The 12,061-nt window shown below is 40.3% G+C and overlaps 1 long non-coding RNA gene across 1 annotated transcript; it reads left to right on the top strand.

Annotated features, from left to right (window-relative positions):
* The first annotated feature begins 1,375 nt into the window (after positions 1–1,375).
* Positions 1,376–5,369, top strand: LOC105013933. The gene is made up of 3 exons (XR_828277.3): positions 1,376–1,515; positions 2,861–3,155; positions 5,177–5,369. It is a non-coding gene; the product is annotated as an uncharacterized LOC105013933 (long non-coding RNA).
* The last annotated feature ends 6,692 nt before the right edge of the window (positions 5,370–12,061 follow it).

The following is a 12,061-nucleotide window of genomic DNA, read 5'->3' as shown; positions in this document are numbered from 1 at the left end:
TCTGAATCCAGTGTGATAGTACTTGGCTGGAACAACAACCTGCACACACTGTGGCACTACAAGACTAGGGAAATCCACCCCTTCACTGGCAAAAAGCATATCAATCTACTTATTTTCCTACTTCCCAAACATATTCAGAGAGATATTTCTATAGACCAAATCTGGACCAGATGTTCTTCTGGACATTAAAGTATAGAACAGTCATAGAACACCAATCACCAACACCAATCACAGAGAAATATATCTTCTACATGTGTACAACAATCAATGGACCAATGAATCTTGCATTTTGCATACACATGCAGAGACCTACTTAGGCCTCACAAATTCATATAGCAGAATATTAAAAAAAATTAAGAAACCACTGCACCTTTTTCTTTCCTTTCCAAAAAAGTTGAAAAGGAAAGTTTTGATTGAGGAAGAGAAGCATTCAATGGTGGTGGTCTCTTAATTTTAAACCTTCTGTTCCACACTCAAAACCTTTTTTGGAAAGTAAAGAAAAAGGTGCATGTGTCTCTTAATTTTTTCTGGAGCTGTATAGGGGCTGTGGTTTAAAAGAAATGCATCCTGCAAGGTTTGGGAACTTTATAGTTCTATAGTAGGTTCACAAGTACTATTTTTAAACAATTGTTGAAGATTTCTTCACAGTTTTTCTTGTGTTGTGTGATGTCTACCAAGTGGACATTTGTACATGATTAAGTCTATAAAAAGACTGAACTACTTGCATGCGAGTAATGTAGGTTTCTATGGTGACACAAAAGCATGTATGACAGTAAGAACTAAGTCTTTCTGAATTCATTGGCCAGATGCACTAAAATTGTGGGCATATTTCTGTTAATGTGAGGGGATGTCCTTGGGGCCAGAGTGAAGCTGATGAACAAAGGCCCAATGTGAAACCAATATTTTTGCACACAATGAGTTCACATCATGTCATTGTAGACATTTGCTGGTAGGGGAATGCATTCGCACAGCTAGAACATAAGATAAGTCATTTTTCTTTCATCAGAACAAGATGACGTAAATCTATTACCAACACCTAAAACATATAAATACACACACACAGACAATTGTTTGCTGTAAAAGCAGGCCCGACAGTACACCGGGGCTGGGGGGGGCTATGGCCATGTCACAAATATGCTTAGCCCCAGTTCAGCCCCCTCAAGGGTTTCAAAAACAAGAACTTATAACTCTGAAGTCATTAATCTACTATTTTCTTAGCCCCCCCACCCCACATATTGGTCAAGGTCCCCCTTAGCACCGGAAGAGAAAAACCCCTGGCACCACGCTTGGGTCTAAGCCTCTTAATGGTTAATTATAGACCTGGCTATATATTGTATCTGGAAAGATAAGTGGGAGCCTGCTGGGTTAAGGAAGAATTAGAGCGCAGATCGTGAGGCTTACAGTATAAAGGACATTCTATTTCATTTCATGCTTAGAGGGGATAAGTGAAACAGGCAGAATAGACACATACACACACGGAAACACACTCACAATCATTCAGTCATCTTATCCAAGGTACGTATGTCATAACCCGAGGCTACCGTATTTCCATAACAGGATGGATTAAGTAGAAGTGTGTACTCAAATTGTATTGACGCACTTCTCTCTGAAAAGGATTAAACAGTATGTATATATTGTCATGGGAAACTGCCAAAGGTGAGGGCTGGGACTTAAACAGCCTTTTCATATTTCATAGATTGTGTCGCTGTGCGATTAGCTATCAAAGCAGCCGAAGTCAAATAGAATGAATCGGTAGGACCACGTGATAATTATGGATTATGTGACAGTGTGGATAAAAAAAAAAGGGGGGGGCGTTGCAGTATTCACCATCAGTATGGAAACACACATTTCTCCAAGGAGCAGCTTCTTGTATGTGTAGCCTTTGGCACATTCTTGCTAAAATGAGGGTGAGGAATTTCATAAATACCTAAACACAATCTTTCAGGAAGTGTCTTAGAAAGTCTGTCAAATGTTTAATAAGCTAACAATATTAATTTCTCTATGCTTACTTTATAGCTTACTCACATAAACAATAGCTATTAAAACAATCTCTGGGAGAAATGTTTGAGAGGTTGCAAGCTGCGTAATTGTTTGAAATGCAATTTGGATTACTGACTGCTCGAACAGTATTTACAAGTGACCAAATCGGATTTGTCTGCATTTAGACAGTTTGGTCTGAGCTGACGTAGCTGCGCTAGAGGTAAAAGGAACTCCACTTAACACTGGAAATATCATGGCAATGCATGGGGAATGTTGCAGGGGGTTGGGAGAAGAATCTCCCCCCTGACCCCAACATAATGTCACTACCTTAAAGCTATTTCTCATCTGTGTATTTCACACTTTAAGGTAAATGTGGGGGAAATAATTGTGTGGATGTCATCTCCAATATTATTTTCATGTCATAATCAACAATCCACTGCATTATCGCTAAAAACAACTTTTATTAAATCTAACGAATTCTCTGTTAGCTGTCACATCTTAACATGAAAAGGACACATTCTAAATATTAACTAAAACAACAAAATACATGTTTGTAATTACATTTTAGGTCTGTAATCATGAATGATTTTTACAAATATGTTGGCTGTGTGCCAATAACAGTAATTCTTGTCTTCCAAAATCTGGGCTAGATTATAGCTGTTATAGTTACAAGACTCAAAATGACATCAAATAACAACCTGTGGCATAGGAAATGATGGGAAAAGCACTTTTTTAGGACCTGGGTTAAGCTTGCAGTGTGAAGTAATGAGCAACCCAGGAAGGACCATTTCAAACATAGCACAGTTTTCCTATTTCATTGGTATTGTATATCTGTTCATTGATCCTTTCTCTAAACAAAAACATGCTATTTAAAACCCAGAATACAATGAACCCAAACCAACAAAAGATGCACAGCCCCAGGTTCTGTGTCCTGCTACCTCAAAAACATTCTAGAATGACTGACATGACAAGGGGGCAGAAGATGTCGGAGGAAGGGGAGCCCCTCGGATGGCCGAATTCTAATTCCGAGGAAGAGTACCCCGACCGTTACCCACTAGAGGGCTGGCCAGGCCTGCAGTCTGCCCAGTGACAAGTCCGAGGATGGACCAAGTGGAGGGTTGCCACCTCCTTCCTTTTCTGAGGCGGGGACGCAGTGCTGGCTCTTGCATGTCTAAGTTCAGTGACTTTTGGTTCTGTGTAGTCTGTTTCCCCTGTGTCTCATTTGCCCCTTTTTAAGTGCCTTCTGTCCTAGTCTTTGGGGTCCGTCATTGTTTGGTGTACGTGGTTATGTCCACGTCCTGCTTGTGCCTTTAATCCCTTCTGCACCTTATCTGTCAGAATTGGCTTTGATGTATTAGGAACAAAATGTACTCAAAACAATTAAGATGTTGTTCTCTCTCCTAACAATCTTAATATGAAAGCAAAACTGTGGATAAAAGTGTCTGCTAAATGAATAAAATATCAATCCTAACTAACCATGGTGGCAGGGAAGCTTTGATACTTCACAGCAGGAGTATCTTGAAACATGATGTTCTTAAAGGAATTTTTTTTTTTTGCAGGGAATATTAAAGCCCTGGCTTCATATAATGTCATTACCCGTTTCCTGATTTTGACAGTCAAAAGCATGTAATTACGGAAATACATATTTACTTGGAAGTATTTTTCTTCCTCGGTTTTCCACATTTTTGATTGATTGGATGATTTCTTTCCTTTCTGAGAAGTTTTGCTTGTGGCTATGCTCTTGGACCTCATTCATGAAGCTTACGTTTCAGAATAAGTCACTGGACAAATAAATGACTTCCTGGGCAGTGAGGAAAAGTAGAATGTTCTAATTATCCCTGAAAAAACACGATTGGTTTTGATTTGGTCAAGAAGTTTGAAAAATGACTTATAAAATGAACTCATATCATTTTATGTTGAACTAAACCTGATATAGTGCCATGCCAACAAAACATGTGGTTGACCCCCTTTGGTATGGCCTTAAAACACCCTAAAAGATTTTAGTGGTTTGGAGAACACAAGTCAATAACAATGTTCCGATAACAAATCAATAACAATCCAGTTTTTACAATGTTCTTTATTACTTCAATAACACATCTTGGCATTTTGTAAAAGTAACATTTTCGGATGCTAGAAGTATTTTGTTAAAATTGTTTGCCATTCTCCCAGCAGGACATACTGTAATGCATTCCTACTGGATTCCACCTGCAATTACAAGTAATGGGCATTGTCACATTACTGAAAACTTACAGTATTTAACATCTTTAGGAAACAAGTATTTACATTTTTAGTTTATAAATGTAACATAGCATTTGATGGACTTCTAAATAGTCCTGCTCCTGGAACCAATCAAAACTATTTCATGCTTATCAATGTGTTTATTTTAATGAAAAGGCCTGCTCGGTCCCCTAGGCCACCTTCCTTTTAATTACTAACTCATTATCACCATCCACAATTGACCCCTCTTACCCTGCTCCTCTATTCTCTCTCCCTTTCTCACCTTTGATTGAACTTTCCCCATGTCCTCTTAGTCCTCCCCCCTCTCCCCTGTGCTTGGTCCTCATGCTCTCTTCTGTGTCCCTTACTCCGAGTGTCGATACATGGAATTACCATCACAACTGCCCCACCGTTGTGGATATTTCTTGAAATGTGAAAGGCTCTTTTTAGAAAGTGCTTTTCAAGACGCAGTCCAGAAGGAATCTGCCGAGAAGTATTTCAAAACTTACCGACTGGAAGTCTGAGAGCAGGTGTTAAGATAGTATGAAGTCCTGAGTTGAAGTACAGATTTACAAGCATACCAACAGCATGTTTACACTGAACTATGCTTTCAGTCTTTGCCATTCAGAAGGCTCCATGATAACAATACCTTTTCAGAGGCTGTGTTTGTCACGATCCCTCCCCCGTGATTGTGTGTGTGGATGTCAGTTTACTTCTGTTTATGGGTCTCTGTCTTGGTCGTCCTGGCAACCTATTAAGGGGGGGTGGCTTCAACTCTTGGGTGATGCCGGTGCCAGCTGTTTCCCCTTGGTAATCACGCACCTGTTTCCGATTCCACCACTTACCGGCAGCACTTAAGCGGAGCCCTGACGTCTCGTCCCTGCCTCATCGTTAAGTCATACCTTGCATGAGGTTTTGCTTAGTTCCACTTACCTGCTTGTTTGTGTTTTGTCTCACCCTGTTTTCCGCTCTGTCACAGGATTCCACATCTCCGAACTCTTACCTGGATTTCGCCTCTAAAACCGGATCAGCTACCACGCCCTAACCTGCATTCAACTTCCTGTCTACCTGGACACCTGCATCCATCTGCACGCCATTCTCCCTGCCAGAACTCCGTCCATACTCACCTTATACGCTTTTCTGTTTGACCATTAAACCACCATTCTCTGTCACTTCTTGTCCTTGTCTGCTTTTGGGTTCCGCTCAGGCCCTGAGTGGCCCAGTGTTCAAGAAAAGATTAAACTGACTCTGAATTAGGTATAACATTTTAGGCTTAACAAAAGTAAGGCAAGAGCTGCATTACGTCTTCTGCAAAGCAAGCCTAAATTTAATGAGCATTTGCTTTGACACAGTGCTTCTTAGAGGAAAGCTAATGTGTCAGATATCAGGCACTAGAGGTTTACTAATGTTGCATCAACAAACTTATTCAAGGAGTTATGCTTTACTGTGCCTATAACTTGTTCAAAGCCTGTCAGAATGGAGAAGACCTTTAATGAGATCCAAATCATTACCAAATCTTCTTCATCCTTGTTGGGACTTTTACAGTAGGACTACAAGTACTCTGAACATAAAGTGGGGAGATGTATTTGATACACTGCCGATTTTGCAGGTTTTCCTACTTACAAAGCATGTAGAGGTCTGTACTTTTTATCATAGGTACACTTCAACTGTGAGAGACTCAGAACTGTGAGAAAATCACATTGCATGATTAAATAATTAATTAGCATTTTATTGCATGACATAAGTATTTGATCACCTAACAACCAGTAAGAGTTCCGTCTCTCACAGACCTGTTAGTTGTTCTTTAAGAAGCCCTCCTGTTCTCCACTCATTACCTGTATTAACTGCACCTGTTTGAACTTGTTACCTGTATAAAAAACACCTGTCCACACACTCAATCAAACAGACTCCAAGCTCTCCACAATGGCCAAGACCAGAGAGCTGTGTAAGGACATCAGGGATAAAATTGTAGACCTGAACAGGGCTGGGATGGGCTACAGGACAATAGGCAAGCAGCTTGGTGAGAAGGCAACAACTGTTGGCACAATTATTAGCTGTATTTACTCACTGCAACATATAACACCCAAGTGAAAGATATAACACCAACATGTCAGAATGTCAGAATTTATAAAACATAATCACTGTCTTGGAAAAAGGATCACCCCCTTATTTTGTTGAACCACCTTTTGCTTTAATTACAGCCTTTAGTCTGTTGGGATATGTCTCTACTAACTTTGCACATCTAGACGTTGCAATATTTGAACCACTCTTCTTTGCAGAACTGCTCAAGTTCAGTTAAATTTGATGGTGAACATTTGTGGACTGCTGTCCCTGTGATGCAGTCCTCTTGTGCTTTTGCTTGAACCTGCTGGCACATTTGAAAGTCTGCACTCCAGGCTGCACGTCTAGGTAAAGCAGACTTAAAAACAGCGGTACTGGGGTGCTTCATTTGGAAAAGGGCCTCCCAGCAATGGGTAATCACATTCATCCCCAAAATACCATACTTTGCAGGCAAATGTTGATCTTCAACAACCACAACCCCTTTACCCGGTATAGTTACTCCCCTCAAAGGCTATGTTGGCATGCCCACTGTAAGGAAGCACAGGACAGACTTAGGCTGTGCACAGGACAACTTACTTTATTATAATTTCATATATGCACATAAAAGATAACACCAAGGGACTAGACATTCACCGACCAAATAGATAAACAGCCGCAGTAAGTTAAACTCCACCCAAATGGTACAACCCTTCGGGGAATAAATCCACCCAGCAAACCACAAACCATGTTCACAAGAATAAATGCATAAATATTCACAGCAACCTCACAGGAAACATCACAGCAAACATCTCATCATACATTCTTGTCAAAGTTCATCAAAGGCACAGTGATGGTTTCACCACAATTCAACCACTGGCAAAGGAAGCTACATGTTACACTTCATTAGTATATTCACTGCAATTTATTAGTATACTTCATTAGTATATTCACAGCAATTTAACCCCCCCCCCCCATGCAATCGTTGTGGACGGTGTACCACCCTTAGACCTTCCTGCCAGCCTGTTATGTCCCTCCCTGGCGATACCGACATGTATTAATATAACACAATAATCTTGAGGTTTAAACTGTTCTGTGCAGGTCGCTGGTCCCCACGGCCAGTACAGATAAAAATGTCTGTTGCCACGTCGGTATAGTGATGATTAATGTCCGCCTTCCACAACAGGCTAGCGCCCGTACACCTTCTGGTTGCCCCTTGTCTTTCCGTGTACCGATCTTCGTTCACACTTGTCGTCACTGCGTCCCATCGTCAGCATTCTGCCTCGGCCTCCCTCCCAGCTGAGGAGGCCCATCTAATACTTCAGCTTACGTTTATAATTCTGCTCCAAATAATGTGAAATTGTTATCCTTTTTGGGTTATCATGCTGTTTACTTTGGTGACAGATAACTCTGCCAGATGCGCAAAATTTCACTGTACAGTATTTCATTAAAGGAAGTCGTTTTTTCACCAAATGCTAACATATTTCTGGGTCTTCCGCCACATTTTCAACTTCAACCCAGTTTCTTTTAGCAATCAATCAATCAAATTTATTTATTAAGCCATTTTTACATCAGCAGTTGTCACAAAGGGATTTTACAAAACACCCAGCCTGAAACCCTAAGGAGCAAGCAACAACAAGATATCAATAACCTTTTCTCCAAGATATCAATTATCTTCTCAGAATGACTTTTTATTGTACTTATGTTTATGTATGTATGCTAATGTTATATAGGGCTTTTACAAGAAAGTAAATACTTACAGGTATTAAACGGTTTTCTCCATTGGCCCAAAATGTTTGCTGACTGTATATATTATCATCAAGGCGCCATGAAATTGTCATGTTGCACCAAAGGGGATGTGAGACAATTTGGAGAGTATTTTGTCATCTCTACTGCTATGCTATATGTGCATGTATTACACAAAAAAAAATGGCTGAAGAGAAGAAACCCTTATTCTTTATTAATATCCTCTGTATTGCCAGCTGAATTCCATTTAGATTTGTTATGCCTCCAAATGTGAAGCTACTGTACTGTGAAGTGTTCTTTGTTGTCCAATATGTGCAAAGACTAATGAGCAAAGACCAAGCTGGGGAAAATTTGTCTAGCGATACAAATGGTTTGCTACAATTGAACTAGGAAACAATAATGTGGCATATTCATGAAAAAATGAAAGTCGAATTGAATGTGTAAAATGACGCATTTCACGAAAACACAGTGTACCAAACATAGCATTCGGAATGCACTTTCATGGTGAAAGAACAGTGTGACTTGCACTTCGTGTAATACTTGCACAAACTTGTACTTTAAGTTTTATGTTTATGTTGAACATGTTTAAGTACAAAATATGCTCAGATAAAATCACATCATAGAGTAAAACCCTGTATCCAAAAACTTTGAGACCCTGCGTAAAATGCAAATCATTTATCCCTAAGTTGTAGTGAAAATATTACAAAGACAACATATCAAATTTTGCAACTGAGAGTTTTTATTGTTTTGGGAAAAATACATGCCAATTTTGAATTTGATGCCAGCAAAAAACCTTTCAAAAAAGTTGGGACAAGGGCAGACGACATCGCGGTGGTAGGCCTGATCAGTGACGATGATGAGTCAGCCTGCAGGGAGGAGTTCAAGTGCCTGGCGGTGTGGTGCGCTGACAACAACCTGGCCCTCAATGCAAAGAAAACCAAGGAGCTCATTGTGGATTACAGGAAGTCCCCAGTTCTCACCAATGGCACTGGAGTGGAGCTTGTGCCCAGCTTCAAATTCCTGAGTGTCCACAACTCTGAGGACCTCTCATGGTCCCTCAACACCTCAGCCCTGGTCAAAAAGGCGCAGCAGCGCACACACTTTTTGAGGAGTTAACACAATGCGTAAGTGCTGACTAACTCTGAACAAAGGACAATAGATAGGACGTGATGCCCGTTACTGATGGGCCCCACACATCCTATCCACACATCCTGTCCATACATCCTGATAGGAGTTGTCCATGTGACTGTTACAGGCTCTATGGATAGGCCCATGGACCATAGGTTAGAACATACCATACAAGGGTATTTTGTAGGATAAACCTTTCTTATTGGAGGATAATGGACTGTGTAATGGTTGGCTATGACCACTGACCACCTCCTATTTGGCCTGGCATAAAAGACTGTGTTAACTTTACAATTATTGAAGAACATGTAAGAACTATGGAAGAGAAATATCTTGGATAAAGAAAGTTTCTCTCCTGACTACCGGCTGCATTTATTTTGTTCATGGATCAAAAGTGGACAGAATCTTACAGGAAGCTGAAGAAGGCCCGTCTGTCTTCCTTGGGAAGTGTTACCGCTGCACAATCAAGAGCATTCTGACTAACTACGCAGTGTGGTTTGACGGATGCTCCATGGCCGACCGGAGGGCCCTGAAAGAGGTGGTGAAAACTGCCCAGCGCATCACTAGTGCCCAGCTGATGCCCAGCTCCAAACCTCCAGCGCAAATGATGTCTGCATAGGGCAAATGGACCTTTCACATCCATGCCACAAACTGTTTGCCTTCCTACCAGCAGGCAGGCAGTACAGGTCTCTTCGTTCCCGCACCAGCAGGCTCAGGAACAGTTTCTTCCCAGTTACTTATTGTAACCCTGCTGAATCCCAACACAACACAACAACTGCTGCCTCTCAGGGACCTTTTTGCACTACTCTCCTTGTACCACAGAGTCTGTCCTTATCCTCTGATGTTTTCAGCTACAACATAAAATGTGCACCTGAGGAACCTCAGTACTGCTATCCATGCATTTCAGTTGCACATGCACATCCCACTTGTAACATACAGTACATTATACTGAACTTACTACTTTTCATTGTGCTGTACTGTTCAATGACAATAGTTGAAAGCTGAATCTAATCTAAATCACTGTGTCACTGTGTTGCATCCCCACTTCTTTTAACAATTCAATACAATATGAGTTAGGGAACTGAAGAGACCAATTGCTGTAGTTCTGAAAGTGAAATGTATTCCCATTCTTGCTTGACATAAGTTTTCAGCTGCTCAAAATTTGGGGTGTCCTTTTTTGTCATATTTTTTATTTCATCATGTACCAATTATTTTCAATGACAGGTCTGGACTGCAGGCAGGCCAATTTAACACCCAGTCTCTTTTAGTATGGAGCCATGCTATTGTAATACATGCAGACACTGGTTTAGCATGATCTTGCTGAAAAAGACATTGTCTGGATGGCAGCATATGTTGCTCAAAAACCTATATATATTGTTCATCCTTATTGGTGCCTTTAGAGCTGTCCAAGTCACACATGCCATGTGCACTAATGCACCCACATACCATCCCGGGTGCTGGCTTTTGAACTGTGTGCTGATAAGCCGGATGGTGCCTCTCTTCTTTAGTCCAGAGGACAAGGCGTCTATGATTCCCAAAATATTTAAATGTTGATTTGTCAGACCACAGGACAGTTTTCCACTTCGCCTCAATCCATCTTAAATTAGCTCAGGCCTAGAGAAGGCGGCGGTGGTTCTTGTTGATATATGTTTTCTTCTTTGGTTGGTAGAGTTTTAACTCACATTTGTGGATGCAGCGACAAACTATTCACAGACAATGGTTTTCAGGAGTGTTCCTGAGCCCATGCAGTGATTTCCACAACAGAATTGTTTTAAATGCAGTGACGCCTGAGGGCCCGAAGATCACGGCCATCCAATATTGGTTTTCAGCCTTGTCCCTTGTGTACAGAGATTAATCTGGATTCTCTGAATCTTTTAATTATATTATGTACCGAATATTATGAGATCCCCAAACTCTTTGCAATTTTATGTTAAGAAACGTTATTCTTAACTTGTTGCACTATTTGCCTGTGTAGTCTTTCAGAGTAGTGAATGCTTATCCTTCCTCACTTCTGACAGACCCATCCTTTCTGGAATTATCCTTTAATACACAATCATGTTACGGACGTGTTGCCAATTGACAAAATTATTTGTGTGATATTCCATCAGGTTTTGTTTTTTGTTTTCGTCTTTTGTTGCCTCTGTCCCAACTTCAAGCAAGAAAGGGAATACATTTAATTATCAAAACTACAGCAGTTCGTCTCACAGCAGTTTGTCTCTCTCCTGTTCCCTAATGCTTGTAGAGTATTGTTAAAAGAAGAGGTGATGCAATACAGTGAACATGCCCCTGTCCCAACTCTTTAGAAACATGTTGCTACCATCAAATTCAAAGTGGGCATATATTTTTTAAAGAAAAAATTACATGTCTCCGTTTCAACATTCGTTATGTTGTCTTTGCTCTATTTTATATTGAATCTAGGGTTTAAATTATTTGCATTCTGTTTATATTTACATTTTAGGCAGCGTCCCAACTTTTCTGGAAACAGTGTTGTAAATTAGGATGCAATTACTGGCACTTTCTCATAAAAGTTTATATTCACCTAACCCCAGGTGTCTGTGTTAATTTCAGCTCCTAGAGGCTTTACTGTATAACATGGGAATAGTAATAAAGAAACAGAGAAAATAAGTTAGAAAGAAAAAGGTGAGGAGTGAGAAAAACATACAATACAAACGTAATGATCAAACATTTAACAGTCCCCCCTTAGGGAAAAACAAAGCTTGTGTACTGTAAAATAACATCTATAATCACTGTTTGATAATACACGGAGTTAGTGTTATACAAACCTGAGAGAGGCAGATTTAGGCAAGTCAAACTGTTTTGGTGTAAGCCTATGTTTTATCAAGAAAATCTGTCTTTAAGTCTGAATCGAGACCATATTAAAAGAACTAACCACATCCAACTGTATTTTCCTGTATTTCTCCAACACAACAGACAGACACACCTACACTCATTAGAA

The sequence above is a fragment of the Esox lucius genome, chromosome 12 (genome assembly GCF_011004845.1).
Source record: "Esox lucius isolate fEsoLuc1 chromosome 12, fEsoLuc1.pri, whole genome shotgun sequence".
In the NCBI taxonomy this organism is placed as follows: Eukaryota; Metazoa; Chordata; class Actinopteri; order Esociformes; family Esocidae; genus Esox; species Esox lucius.
This window is presented reverse-complemented; position numbering and strand designations above follow the sequence as displayed.